General features: G+C 34.7%; 2 long non-coding RNA genes across 2 annotated transcripts in view; one reads left to right on the top strand and one right to left on the bottom strand.

The window, feature by feature from the left end:
* LOC141553307 (uncharacterized) overlaps window positions 1-15942 on the bottom strand; it is a 276064-nt gene that overhangs the window by 187347 nt on the left and 72775 nt on the right. The gene's annotated exons all lie outside the window — the stretch shown is intronic.
* Window positions 1-15942, top strand: part of LOC141553300 (uncharacterized) — a 90287-nt gene that overhangs the window by 73500 nt on the left and 845 nt on the right. The gene's annotated exons all lie outside the window — the stretch shown is intronic.

The raw sequence follows: 15942 nt of genomic DNA, 5'->3' as shown, positions 1-15942 counted from the left end.
AATAAGCAGATTCAATACTTTGGGGAATACCTGCCATTCTAGGAGATTCTTGAACTTACCTATCCAGTATAGTAAGTGGCTAGTATCAAAAGGAAGGTGAGCCAGTTCTCCATAATGATTGTTCATCTTAATGATGACTGTAGGGAACTAGGAGCTGGATGAATAATATGTGGGGTACTGCTAATACCATGGGCTTTGTACTGAGTTCTCTCCATCTATAACTGAGGTGATTTTATGCCCTGGCATATACCTTCTCCTATTTTGTTTTTACTTACAGGTGTCTTGTTGCTTGTGCTCCAAAGAAGTTTCCTTAATAAACCCAGTCAACAATGTGATTTTATGCCATAGATGGCAGAGGTACTTTGTACCTCACTTAGGCATTTAATATGTCGCTTCCTATTGCCTCCAAAAGCAAATATACATTGCTCTGTTGGCATTCAATATCCTTCATGATCTAGCCCCCTTTTGCCATAACACATACTCTTAGATTTGATGACATTGATCTTTTGGTTGTCTCACAAAAAGCACTGCAATTCTTGATTTTAGGCAATCTCTCTAGCTATCCCCCACGTTTGAAATGCTCTCCCTCTTTTACTCTGACTACTGAATGACCTCACTGGTTTCCTTCAAGTTCCAATTAAAATTTCACATATTTAAGGAAACTTTTCTCCAATCCCTCTCAATTCTAATGCCTTCCTTCTGTTAATTATTCCCTATTTATGTTGCATATTGTTTACTTTGTCTATAATTTTTGTCTGTCTTCCCCATAGATTGTAAGCTCCTGGAGACCAGACACTCTCTCTCCCTCTCTCTCTCTGTCTCTCTCTCTCTCATATACTAAATACTTAATAAATATATGTACATTGATTGATATTCAGTTTCATATTGTAGTTCTTTGTAGATGTTTCATATCACTCCTACTAGTAGAAGGTAAAGGTAAACAATACAGGGACAGTAGAGAAGTCTTTTACAATTATTTCTATTTTCCCTGGCAAAAACAACATTGTACAGAAACTAACAGAGTCAGGAAAATCTGGGTCTGAATCCTACCTCTCTTGTACCCATGATAAACTTTAGCTGTGTTTGCTTGAGGAAAGTCATTTAACCACACAATGCCCCAGGCAATTCAACACTTTAATATAATTATCATTTAATAATATTATTTAGTACAGTTAATACCATTTTATTAGGCAAGGATATTATAAGGTTCAAATGAGATAATGGATGTGAAGCACTTTGAAAACCTTAAAGTTCTACATAAATACCAGTTATTCTTTTATTATTAGCTTACCAGACTTCAAGGCTGGGGATGTCTTCCTCCCCTGACCCTTACATTACACTCTTGCTGAGGTTATGGAGCAATATATGGAGATTCTGATGTTTAATAGTTGGGGAGTAGGGGAAGGAATGTATACATTTTTTAAATTTAATCTGCATTTTAACTCTTTCTTAATCTAAATAATTAACCAAATAATAAATCAGGCCCTGGTTTGTAGCAATAATATTTCTGAGAGGTAAAGACTCAAGCTGAAAATTTAAAAATAAATTCTTTAAACTAGACAGAGCTAGGACCTTAGGAAGCACACCCTAGGAACACCCAGCCATCTAGTTAAGGCTAAATTATAAATGAGATGCTATATGAGTGGAGACATTTTTATGAAATAATAAGTCCTGACTAAAACAAATGAACAAATGCACAAAAAATGATGAATTTCCCTTAATACCTTTTATGATCTCTATACCCAATAAATATTGATTGAATGTTGAATGAATTGTGGAGATGTAGTATTTATGTATTAGTTGCCAGGCTCCCCAGTCCAAGTCATTTGACAATTATTTTGAATATACTTTAAATTTACTTATTGTTATTATTGTTGTCAGGTTGTTTTTCAGCTTTATCTGACTTTTCAAGACCTCATTTGAAGTTTTCATTGGCAAAGATACTAGGGTGGTTCATCGTTTCCTTCTTCAGTTCATTTTGTAAATGAGAATACTGAGGCAAATGAGATTAAGTGATTTGCCCAAGGTCATATTGTTGGTACATGTCTGAGGCCAGACCTGAACTGGTGAAGATGAGTCTCCTAATTCTAAGCTCAATGTTCTATCCATTGCCTAGTTGTCCCATATATTCACTTATCTGTAAATATATTGTGCCCCACATATGTAATGGCAAGTCCTTGGTGGAAAAGTCTATCTGATTTTTGCATTTGTATCCTCTGGGAATTACAGGGTTTTGGGCACATGGCAAGATTTTAATAAATGTTTGTTGATTAAACACTGTTAGTGTAGTTCAGTATTCAATACTCTCTAAAATGCATTGTCCCTATAGTAAACTTATCTATGCAACTTGGGGAATACCATGTGTTGGCATTATATTTAGCATGCATGGAACAAAATACAATAATGTATACTACAGACTTTAAACCAGATTATGATAAACTATGCAAATCTTATTCTGGTTCATCAGTCTCCTCCTCTCCTTTCCCCCTTCTCTTCCTCCTTCTCCTTCTCCTCCTTCTTCCTTTGTACTTAGGACACTTCATAAATCATCAGCATTCTGGACATTGATTTCTATTGGTATTAAAGATTAGAGATTCTATTGGTATAAATTATACTAAAAAGTTCCTGGGAAGAGGTGAATAAATGACTGATATTTGGTAGGGTTTGGTCTTATTTAATTCTGAAACCAGAATGCAAAACTTCCCCAAATCATTTTAGTATCTTTGCCAAAACAAACAAAAATGACAACAACCAAAAAAAAAAAAAAATCTTACATAGGGTCACACCTAACTGAACAACTGGTAACATTGATATGTTGACTGTAATGAACTAACTACACTTGTTTCAGATCATGACTTGCTCATCATCATCACAAACTGAGTTAAATATTACTTGAAATTGTTCCCTTGGATTGGAGGATGGAATTTTACACTAGAAAATTAATACTTTGTTGAAGGGTCTTATTTATGACCTGTTAAATGGATTGCTACTGAAAACTCTATCTCCTCTCCTAAATGTGGACTTGAACAATTATACAAGTTGATCCTCCATTGAGTCAGTAAATGAAAATTATTTGAAGTTTCAGTAAAGGGGCAGCTAATTGGTGTAGTAGATAGAGCACCAGTCCTGAAGTCAGGAGGACCCGAGTTCAAATCTGGTCTCAGACACTTAACACTTCCTGGCTGTGTGACCCTGGGCAAGTCACTTAACCCCAGCCTCAGCAAAAACCAAAAACAACAACAACAAAAAAGAAAATTCAGTAAATGAAATTCTTAATTTGTTGAGTACAGAGAAAAAGTTACTTGGATAAGTGAGTTGAGAAAATGAACATACCTTAGTATCTACTTAATTCTATCCTGAAGAGTGGAGTATTAGTCCTAATGAGAAGAGAACTTAACAAATACACAAACTCAAATGCCTTTAAATTTAAAAAAAAAAAAAAAAACTCTAGTGCAAACCAACTTCCATAGTTCAGAGAGTGGAGTAGAAAGGGAGATTACTAGGGCCCTGAGGAGGAAGACAAAAAAATATTTCACCATATATTGCTTGACTTGTTATTGAGAGACTCAGTAGAAGAAATAAATAGATCTAAAAAGCAATTTTCAACACTCCCCAAAGCCACAAAATGGCCGAAGGGAAAATAATATATCCCAATGACTTCACATTGAAGTCAATGTCTTCACCTGTGAGTTCTTTGTCCTCAAATGGATTGCAAATTCCCCACAGGTTGGGTCCAAGTCTTCTCTGCACAAAATGTCTGGTAAAATGCCCTGATGACAGCACTCTCAATAAGTGTCCTGCCTGACTAATAATATCACAGTGATACAATTTAATAGAATTAAAGATACAATAAAGGGAGATACTGAACAGTATTTTTAAAGGGGGTTTGTGTGCATGTGGGGCAATGAACTATAATGCCTAGTTCTGACCCTGGAAAAAAATTAAAAAGCAGTATTTTCCTTTCAGGAAGCTCTGTGTGTCTGGGGTAGAGATTCAGGGTAGGGGTGGGGGGATAGAGTTATAAGGAGAATGTTATGCTAATTAAATGTTCAGTTCTCATTGAACTCTATCATTGCTCAGATTGGTGGTGTATTTTTGGAGAGTTGGAATGAGGGGATTTTTAAAAAAATGATGTTTTAAAATGTTGTCAACAAAACTCATTTTTAAAATTAAGAGGTATGTGTTTGGGAGAAGATGGTCAAAGAAAGAATGTTGCTTAAATATCCATTTCATTCCCAAAACTGTGATGAGAATTTTACTTAAAAACAGAAGCATCATAAAGAGGTGTCAGTAAAGAATACAGGACATAAAGACAAGGAAGGAAATCTCCCCTGCCTAAGCAGGTCTTTCAAGTTTCCCTTCAACACTTATTTTTTTGTGCTGCCTTCCCCAAATCACCTTAACTCTTCCTTTAACTCTTTCCCAGCTTTCTTCTCACTGCAGAAATAATCAAGTAAATTGCCAACAAATTCTTCTTCACCTTGTTTCTGTTTTTATATAGTGAGACCACTGAGAATATGTCCTCTCTGTTCTCTTTTAAAGTTTTTTTTTTTTAATATTTACTTTGTAGGTGGGGACAAATCCTAGTTCACACCTCTGACCCACCAGAGAAAAGAATACTGTATCCTGTACCAAACAAATACCGTGCTCTGTACCCTAGCTGAATGTTCCAACTTCTTACAGGCAATGCGTGTGCCCCAGAGGCTTCCTGGAAATAAGGTCGTGTTAACATGACCTTAAGCTCCCTTAGAGAGTTTTAGTCACCTGTGGGCCTGCCCTTAGCTACACACTGTTTTGCTGAGTAGGGCCAGGTCAGGTGGTCTCAGATGAAGTGTTTGGGGCTGGTACATCACCTGTAGCAACTATATTCATAGCATCCTTTCTGAGCTCTTTGAACTAAGAATTTTCAGATTCCTGTAATGAAAACAGAACTGTTACCAGGTCCTGGATTCAAATTCTACTCCTCACACTTAATATTTGCATGACCCTGAACAACTTATCTACCTGTCTTCAGTTCTCTCATCTTTAAAATGAACAGGCTGGACTAAATGAACTCAAATCCCTTCTAGTCCCAGATCAATGACCCTTATTGGTAAAATAGAAATATTAATAAGAGCAGGGTTGTTGAGAAAATCAAATGAGATCATGTGGCACAATGAGTAGATAGGAAAAAAGAGTTAGAGTGAGAAAGACCTGAATTCAAACTTAATCTCAGACACTTACTAGCTGAGTGACAGTTATTTAACCTCTATCTGCTCCATTTCTTCATTGAAATGAGAATTGAGAATTTAGGAAAATGAAGCTAGTAAAAAACACCTACTTCCCAGGATAGTTGTAAGGATAATATGAGGTAATATCTATGAAATATTTTGTAAATCCTAAAGTTCTATAGAAATGTTAGTTATTATTATTTACAATTTTTATAAATCTAAAAACCCTAGCTATTACTGTTAAATTTTTATAATTCATCTTAAATGAAAAGTGACAAAAAATCGGCTACTCCACAGAGGCAGGGAGAGTACTCCTAACTTCTTTCGGATAATTTTTACTCTAAGGGAAGCACTTGTTAGCTTTCCAGCTATTTCAGATATGGTTCCTGAAAGGGACATTCTTTCATTCTTCTCTGTATAGAGGCATAAACATTCTGCATTTTTAACTCAAAACATACAATGTTATCTGCTTCTGGTGTCTTATGTAACTTTTCAGGAATGCTGAAAGACTTTCCGGGCTCTGTGAGGTTGGGGGGATGGGAAGAGGAGGGAAAGGGGCTTGCAAGTATGTGTGGGCTGACAGGAGTAGATGGAGAAGGAAAAAGAAATCCAATTTTTTTTTACCTCATATATCACTACATTGGTTGTTTTCGACAAGAAGTTATTGCAATTAAGATATAAGCCGGATGTGTGGGCTCACAATCCCAGCTGATATCACAGGCATTTATTGATAATGAAAATTCTGAGGAAGAGATCTGGCAAATTGTTGTCTTTACTGGTTTCCTATGAAGGGGAGAAACCATATGGATTAATCAAAAAATTACAACACCTTATCTGAGAGAGGAGAAGTGTGTTTATTTTACTGCAAAGGAATGTCTCTGTCAAGTTTTACATGTCAGTCTTCAAAAATGGTGCTGCACATATTGCACCCCACCACATGAACAAGATTCTTAGGGCCTCTGGTCCTGCCTTGTTGTGAGTTCCAAACTTGACTCTTCCCCCCCAGCTCAATATGTGACCTATCCCAATGTTTAATATTGAAAGGACTTGGTACTCTGCTTTCACAAGTGAGTGAATTATGATGTTGTGTGTCCTACTAATAAGATAAAACTACTGACCTGTCATCAATATATTGTGAGCTGATCTAGCCCCATCATCTTACCTAGTTGTCTTTGTTGTTAGTGACAGATACTTGAAGTACCAGATTGCTGAGCATGGTTATGAATGATAGGATTTATGTATGACATAATCAGGGTATTTAACTGCCTCTCATTTTGTAACACCACAAGTGATGCTAAAAAGTGACCAGAAACAAATAAGCAAATCTCTAAAAACAAAGCAAAATAGAATGTTATGGAATTGTTAAACAATTTCAGAATTGAAAAGTACTTTATCAAATTAATCCAAGTTAATCCAAACCATGCATGTAAAGTGGATGCCATAACCACTTTGGTATACCTAACGAGTGTTGGTTTAGCCTTTACCTGAAGATTTTTCAATGGCAGGGAACACACTAGTCGGTTAGTAAAAACATTTATTAAGCACCTATTATGTGCTGGGTAATGGTCTAAATGTTGCAGATACAAATATGAGAAAAGGCATATGTCCTCTGTCCCCAAGGAACTTATAAAGAAAGAATATAAAGAGAGAAAACCACACTTAAGTGGAGTTAAAAATAGCTAAAATGGGGTGGAAAGAGAGAGGAACCCCAAGAATGGAAGGCATGGTGGAGAAATCAAAGCTATCCCAGAATATTGAAGCCAGGTGAGAAATGAGATATTTAGAGCGGAGCTCCCTCCTTAAATGGAAGTAAGAGGGACAGAGGGTATCTCTAGGAATACATTTTATATCTCCAACACCTGTGATACTACAACTTCTTTGTCCTTTATTTTCAAAGAAGACTGATATCATGGGATAATGTCTTGACTTGCAAGGGAATTGGATTTAAGTGAGGTAAAGTTGGAAAAAGTCATAAGCCTCATTCTCTCTTGCAGAATCATTAAAGTTCAGTGGTAAGACAAAAGTCACTGCTGGAGATGGCCCCGAATACAGTAGCTGATTTGGTGTTTTCAGTATCTAAGCACTTGCTTCAGCCATCATCATGCTTGTTGGAATAAATTGCTCTTATCTGCCCATTCTTCTAGGGTGAGTCCTCACTTGCTTAGGGTAGACCTTCCCCTAAAACACAGAAGTTTGAGGCTTGTTGGTTGCCTTTAACCTGGTTAAGCCCATCTCCCCAGATAGTTTGCTGGGGTATGGCTGCTGCACATTCTGCAATTTCTTGGAACCATAGTGAGAGCTGGATGATAAGTGAACATCAAAGGTAGATGAACAGCCCTGAAAAGGGCTCATTGAATGAGCCCTCACGCCAGAAATATTAATACTTCCTGACCACTTCACTCTTTTGACAAGTAGTCTTCATGTACCTGAGTTTTCTCATCTGACAAATGGAAGAGATTAAAATAAATGACTTTTCAGGACACTTTCAGCCTCTGTCAGGCAAAGCTATTTCAACCTGGCAGCATTCAACTTTTCTAGGCTTATTGTATATCTTTGCACCCCATGATACAGCTAAATTAGCCTTTTTGTTGTTCTTCAAACATGAAATTCAATCTTATTTCCCTATGCCCTTTCCCTGATGTCTCAGATATTTATTGATAATAAACATTCTGAGGAAGAAATTTGGCAAATTGCTGTCTTTACTGGTTTCCTGAAGGGAAGAAACCATATGACTGGAAAGCACTTTTACTTCTGTATTCTTTAAATCTGTTTCAAAATGATCTTTTATTTGAGACCTTCCCTGATGCTTCCAGCCCATGGAGCCTCAAATTATCTTGTGATTGTTTTAAATAATTTTGTAAATATATATAGTATATATTGTCTCATTCCATAGAGTATAAACTCCTTGAGGATAGAGGTTAATTCAGATCATTAACTCCTGATGAATAACTGGCACTTAAATGCTTATTGATTCATTGATGGTTCCACTGATTAATGTTCCTGTCATCCTGTGGGTTTCTATGAAATAAAATGGAACAAAAGAAACCAGAAAACAGAATTTCTGTGCTTCATATAACTCAATATTTACCCTGTTCACCCACTAAACCACAGTTTTGGAAAATAGAGATGGTAATTATATCTCCTCACATGGCTTTTGCAAAATCCAATGGGCCAAAATTCTTGGGATTTTGAATGTTTAGGAAACTTTGTAAAGTTGAGAACGTCAGGAACATTGAAAATGTCACAATTATTTGATGAGGTTGCCTAGAATATCAGAATCACCAGAAATTAATGAGGAACCTTTCCACCAAAAAAAAAAAAAAAAAAGAGTGAGAGTAAGAGAGAGAATATCAAGACTAAATATGTAAATAAAATTTAGGAGACACGACAAAAAAGAGAAAGCGAAATGGATTCATGATTGCCCATTTCCACTGACTACATCTTCTCTCACCAAGACTGTTAAGGACTATGCTTAAGTGAAGAGTCAGGTCAATTCTCCTAGAGCATCCACATCTGTGAATCATTCATAACACTTGAAAGAGTTGCCTTTGCTGATGTAGGTGTTCCTTGTGGATTGGTAATGAAATACATTGGAGGTAAAAGGGAACTTCTTCTCAGTCTCCTCATATCATCATCATTCTCTCACATGAAGAGATCCATTCTACAAGTCTGAGTTAGACCTCCAGCAGCCACTGGCAGGTGGCTCCTGTATCACAACAAAAGCCTTACAGTTTTACCCATGTTTCCAACAATTAATTCTCCATATATCTTCCTAAGCAATCTCCCTCAGACAAAATTATGGTAGTTTCATTCTACTATTCAAAAAATCCCCTTTAGTAACTCCTCATTGCTGAACAAATATAATTCAAAGTCCAGATCTCTGCTTTCAAAGCCCTCCTTAATCTTGTTCCAATTTGTCCTTCCATATCACTTCTGGTCATTTACTCTTCTCTAGCCACTGAGCTACTTGCTATTCTTTGATCTTTTTCTTCTTTCCCTATCAAGATATATAATCTAATAAGTATTTATTAAGCACACATGAAGACAAGGTATTATGCTAAGCACTGGTGATAGGAATATAGCATTCCAAAATGTTTGAACAACATTATACTGGAAGTTTGTAGCATATAAATTAACACATATATACACATATATGTATGCATATAAACATGTATATACATGTATTCTACATATAAAATGTACATATTTATATATAAAATAGAAGTATGTGTATGTGCATACTCACACATATATATACTAATATACCATATATACATGCATGTAAATATATATATATATAGTACAAAAAATCTAGACTATGTATAATATAATATAAATACAAATGTTATATATACAATTAGCTTTCACATTGCAATTTTCCCCATTTCAATTTTGATGTATAATGAGTCATCATTAGAAATTAAAAGGGAATTTGGGAGGAGGAGTTTCATGGAAGCTACAGATGACATGTGAAGGCCCATAACACAGAAAAACTATCAGCTTAGAGATTTTATATATATATTATATATATATATACATATATATATATATAATAATTGTATCATATAGCCTATGACCAAATAATTATCCCAAATTTTACAATAAAGTACTATAAACATGAAGAAGAAGAAGAAGAAAGTAGAACAAGAACAAGAAAAGAAAGAAGAAGAAAGATGATGATGATGATGTTGATGATGATAAAAACAATTACTCCTTAAAGATCATTTAGCTCTAGTTAAATGTTTGGCAGTTATCAATGCTAATGAACAAGAATCACATAGACTTACATTTTCATAATTACAAAAATGGGTTTAGAAATCAGTGGTGGGGAGGTGAGGAGGAAAAATGTGCCAGATGATAAAAATCTCATTAAAGTTTTGCTAAACTCAAAACAATTTAAAGTCATTCTATGTCATTTTACTCAAACACCTGTTCACTCTCTCCCTAGCACTTACTCGGGGAACATATTAAGATTAAGCCTTATATTCTTTTTAAAAAGTCTAATGTGGATAAAGTTTGCCTGCTAATATTTTTCAGCATGCAAAAAGAGCACAAAGGAGAGAGCCAGGAAATAACAGCTTCATTTGTTTTAGGTAGTTCACAGAAGTGTAAGGTTGTTCTTCTTGGAAGTCAAAGGGGTCCTACCTGGAGGAAGCCTTTCTGTGTAGTTATTAGAAATCACTTGGTTATTTAAAATAGAAATCAGGAGGAATATCAATAGTGTAGTGAAAAGGATAATTGTATTTTGCAGGGTAGAACCTACATTAAGATATTAAATCCAGTCCTCATGACCCCATTTGTGGTTTTCTTGTAGAGATACTGAAATTTTGCCATTTCCTTCTTCAATTTATCTGATAGATGAGGAAACTAAGGCAAATGGGGTTAAATTACTTGTCCAGTGACACATAGCTAGAAGTGTCTGAAAACAAATTTGAATTCATGTTTTCCTGCTTCTAGGTCATCTAGCTGCTCTTATTTTTTTTTAGTTAATTAATATGTAGTTTATAAAAAATAAGGCTTTGATTTTTTTTGTATGTAGAATTATATACGCTTTCATTGATCATTTAAAAAAGCAATTCCTTTCCACCCCCAAAAGACTGTTTATTTAGCTTTTACTAAGCAGTAAAATTCATAAAGTAAAACTTGGCAAAGATATTGGAATAGTTTATATTTCCTTCTCCAGTACATTTTATTTTTTTCATTTTTTATTAAAGATTTTTATTTACAAAACATATGCATGGGTAATTTTTCAACATTGACCTTGCATAACCTTTTGTTCCAAATTTTCCCCTCCTTCTCCCTCCCTCCCTCCCCTAGATGGCAGGTAGTCCAATATATGTTAAATATGTTAAAATAAACAGTCAATGCAATATACATATACATGTTTATAGTTATCTTGCTGCACAAGAAAAATCGGACGTAGAAAGGAAAAAAAAAAAAAAACCTGAGAAAGAAAACAAAAATGTAAGCAAACAATAGCAGAATGAAAATGCTATGTTGTGGTCCACACTCATTTCCCATAGTTCTCTCTCTGAATGTAGATGACTCTCTTCATCACTGAACAATTAGAACTGGTTTGAATCATCTCATTGTTGAAGAGAGCCGCATCCATCAGAATTAATCATCATCTAGTCTCGTTGCTGTGTATAATGATCTCCTGGTTCTGCTCATTTCTCTTACTAGCTGCTCTTTTTAATCTCGAAATCTTATCATAAAAGTCAAATAGCATCTGCCCTTCAGTGTGATATGTTACAGATTTATTTCATTTTAGTTTCTTGCTTTTCTTTCTGCATGTTGCATATGTAATGGACAGTAAAATCCATCTTTGGACATAATTGAAATAGAAGAAAAATGTGTTGGCAAATCAACCACGTACTATAACTAAAAAAATCTTTTTTTTTTTTTTTTTTTTTTTTAAATACAGTGGATCTTGTATTACTGAGAGCAACCCAGAGGACAGAGGGCCCTTACAATGACAGTTAATGCAATTGCTAATCCGGGGGCAATTCATGTGACAATTGGTTTCCTTAGCAACAAGAACACTGTAGAATTCCACTGTGTGGTGGACATATGGGAGATCATGAGAGAAACTAATAGGCATTTTTGGGGGGATTTCAATATCCAAATTGCCTTCTTGAGTGGGGAGAATAGGAATAAGCATGAAAGGTGGCTTGAATTGAATACATGCATGACAAGAGGTGATATCTACATAATATCCAAGTACAACTTCCCAGATGTAGGAAGTTATTTTGCATCTGGATCTTAAATTCCAAATGTGTGGATGGTATTTCTCATGTTTGATGTACAATAATTTCTTGATTGATCCCTAGAAAGCCATCTTTATGAGACAGGTCAATCCATCAGTGAGACTCTGGCCAATCCATACTATTTGAAGATATAAATAGGATTTCCTTAGTGTTAGAAACCTCATACTTCAACTTCTCTTTCCTGACCTCTCTAGAAGTTCATGCCAATAGACTAGTATTCCTAATCCTTTCCTACTTTACATAGTCCCAGCATTATGATGTCAAGGTGAACATATCAAGACTTCTACCTTTATCAGGTCTCATTCAATGTACTTGCTCCATGTTGCGTTTGCCCTTACTCAGAGAAAGTACCTCCAACTAGTTGCTGTCATTCTAAGTATGACAAATTAAGTTGGAAAGGACATGTCAGATAAATATTCAGTTTTGTAAATCAAGAGTATCTGAACTATCAAGGACCTCAGGGCATCTAGTTGAAACCATACTCCCACAAAAATCCATTCTAAAATATGACCCTAAATTGATAATTCAGCTACTCTTTAAAGATCTCCAGCTAAGAAAAATATATTCCTGCCCCCAACAGCCAATACTTCAATTGGGAAATTGTCACTACTAGGAAGTTGTTTTTATTTTTTCTGACTTCAAGCCCAAATTCACTTCTGTGGAACTTCTACTCATCACTTCTAATTCTGTTCTTGGGAGCCATGTAGACCACGTCTTATCTATTTTCCTCATGACAACCCTTTTAAAGAAAATCATCATATCATTTCTAACCCTTACCCAGACTAAATAGCCCAAGTTCTTTTAACCTATTCTTATTCAACATATTTTTCAGTCTTTTTTGCAAACATATTAACCTATTTGGAACAGATACAGTCTAGCTTACTTATAAATTTCCTAAAAGTGATGTTTCCAACCTAAAGTAAACAGTACTTCAAGGCAGAGTAAGCAAAAGTCTTGTCTCCTTCTTTGAATTCTATGACATGAAAACTGTTGGCCTAACATTTTTGGTGGCCATATCACACTGCTGGCTTATGGTAAGGTTGTAATTCACTAAAATCCCCAGATTTTTGTTTTTTACCTTACCTTTACTTTTACTTTACTTTACTTTTTTTTTCTGGCCATGACTCTCCCATTCTGTATTTGTGAATATTTTTGTTGTTGTCACTAAGGTAAGTGTAACATCATTTAGTTTTTCAAATCAAAATCTTCTTTGGATCTAGATTTTGTCATCTAATAAGTTTGTTAGCACTCAAAGCTTAGTGTTATCTGAAAATTTGTCAATCAGGCCAATGAATCCCTCATCTAAATCACTGGCAAAACAAATTTAAAACCATAGGACAAAAGGCAGATTCTAGTTATGCTTCCTTAGAGACCCTTCTCCAAGATGACATTCATTAGTAACTATCCTTTCAGGATAGTCATTTAATCCATTTCAAATACAATTAACTCTAGCCTTTATCTGTCTACCTTGGGTATAAACATAGCATTAAAAAGTTTCTCAAAATTTTGCTAAAAACAAATTAAGTATTCTCTATCAGAGTCTCTTGATCCACTAGTATAATTATTTCATCAAAAAAAATAATAAAACCATATTGGTCTGTCATGACCTGTTACTGAGGAAGTCTGTTACTGAGGATGCATTTCAATGTGCATCTTTAGATGCTCTCATGCCAACCCTTAAAAGTCCAGTTTAAAAGTTTAGAATTTCCACTTCCCTTTTGAGAAAATTAGGACAACATTTCTTTTCTCCAGCTCTTAAGTATCTCTAAAATTCTTCAAAAATCTTTCTAGGATCAATTGTAGTGCCAAAGAAGTCCCATTGACTTATTTTTTTCAATGTTTTGATTGTAGTTAATCTGAATCTGATGATTACCCATTTGATCATCTCCTCATTTATCTTGAATTTCTGTTCTCTCTCTTTCAAGTTTTTGTTTGTTTTGGTTTTGGTTTTGGTTCTAGTCTGGCTTCCCAGTCCAAAGATCATTTTCCTTGGATGAGAAAAAAGAAACAAATAAGATCTCATCTGTTATGACCATTCTACCCATCCCTTCATCGACTCTCTGATTGCTCTGAAAATAGTTTTGTTTTTAACTTTCTTTAAAACAAACAAACCAAACCCTAAAGTATTTTTAGGATTTCAGGACTGAAAAGTGGACATTTCAGCATCATTTTAACTGTCTCATTCATTTAAAGAAATTTCCTACTAGAATGTTGAATGGCAATGATTGAATTATATTACCCTTGAATATTAAAGCTAGAAAACTTTTTAGAATCTTATCCTACCTTATTCTTCCCCATGATGTAGTTCTATGCATGAGGAAACTGAGGTCCAGAAAGGTTCATTTGTTTCAGATTTGCGTCAAAGTTAAGACTAGAAATTTGACTTCCTGACTTCCAAGAGTCAGGTTTTTTTTTCCCTCTTACTATGGGATACTTCTCTCTTTTCTTTCTTCTCCTTCCTTCCTTCCTTCCTTCCTTCCTTCCTTCCTTCCTTCCTTCCTTCCTTCCTTCCTTCCTTCCTTCCTTCCTTTCTTCCTTCTTCCTTCTTTCCCTTCCTCTCCTCTTTCCTTTCTTCCTTCCTTCCTCCTGTTTTGTTTAAATAATTTTAAAATAGTTTTTTTTCTGAATTTGACAAACACCAACAGATAATAACATGTACTTTTACCAAAAAAAATCAGAAAAAGGACTTCATTTGAAATTATGAATTTCTATATGCATAATTTTAAAAATATGTAACAAATTTATCATATTAGTTCCCAAATTGTCTCACTTTTCTGTGAAGTGTCTTTTGTTTTATTTTCTTGTGCTTTAAAAAGATGCTTCAATGATGGCTTTATCTTTTCTTTTCATTTCTATTATACTCACTAGTCTTTCTCCTCTTTGCTCCCAGCCCCATTCCTAAATTCTTTCCTAAAAACTGTTCCCTATCCCTTGTTCATAACAAACATAATCAAGCAAATCAAATTTATGCATTGTCTGTATTGGAAAACATCATGTACATACAATCCATCATTTTCCTTTCTAGAGCTAGGAAACATACTTCATATCAATTTTCTGGAATAGTGGTTAGTCATTGCATTGACTTGGATCTTTGAAAGTTGTTTTTGTTTACCATGTTGTAGACATTGGATAAATCCACCTGGTTTTGCTCACTTCATTCTACATCATTCCATACAATTCCTTTTAGTATTTTTTCCCTGAGAATTAAGTATAATAATGTTTCATTACTTTCATATACAATAATTTGTTCAAATAACCCCAAATAAAGGAAACTCCTTTATTTCCAGGTGTTTTTCTCTACAATAAAAATTTTAAAATATGGGTCATTTCAATTTTTCTTTTATCTCTTTGGAATATTACTAGCCTAGCACTATCACTATATCTAAGGGTATGTACAAGTTAGTGACTTTTGAGGCATAGTTAAAATTCACTTACTAGAAAGGATATTACAATTCCACCATCCTACAAAAATGCCTTTAATATATTTCTCTTCTATTTCAAACATTGCCATTTTTCATTTTTGTCATTTTTTACTTTCTTTCCATCTCCAACACCAGAAAGAGAGTTGATGACAGTACCTGATAAATGCAAGATTGGTACAGGCCTAGAGATTGCCTAAGATCCATAATTTACTCCACTTTTATATTCATGATTTTTCATAGTTTTAAAGATACTTCGTCATAGCTTTAGAGATGAAAAAAGTCTTTGAAGCCATGAATCCAACCCAGTAATTTTTCATATGAGGAAATTGAGTCTCAAAAAAAAAAAAAAAAAACAAAACCTTGACTTGCTCAACATCATATGATTAGTAAGGAGGAGAGCTAAGATTCTAATACAGATTATATGGTTTCAACTTCACTGTCTTTAGTTCAATACGCTTGCCATTACATCACGTTGCTGGTCTAGCTGTTTATTTTTGATCATGTTGCTGTCCACTTTAAGTTTAAATTAATTAAGACCAGTAA

Source organism: Sminthopsis crassicaudata, chromosome 1, assembly GCF_048593235.1.
Source record: "Sminthopsis crassicaudata isolate SCR6 chromosome 1, ASM4859323v1, whole genome shotgun sequence".
Lineage (NCBI taxonomy): Eukaryota > Metazoa > Chordata > Mammalia > Dasyuromorphia > Dasyuridae > Sminthopsis > Sminthopsis crassicaudata.
Note: the sequence above shows the minus strand (reverse complement) of the source record. Positions and strands in the feature narration are given on the sequence as shown.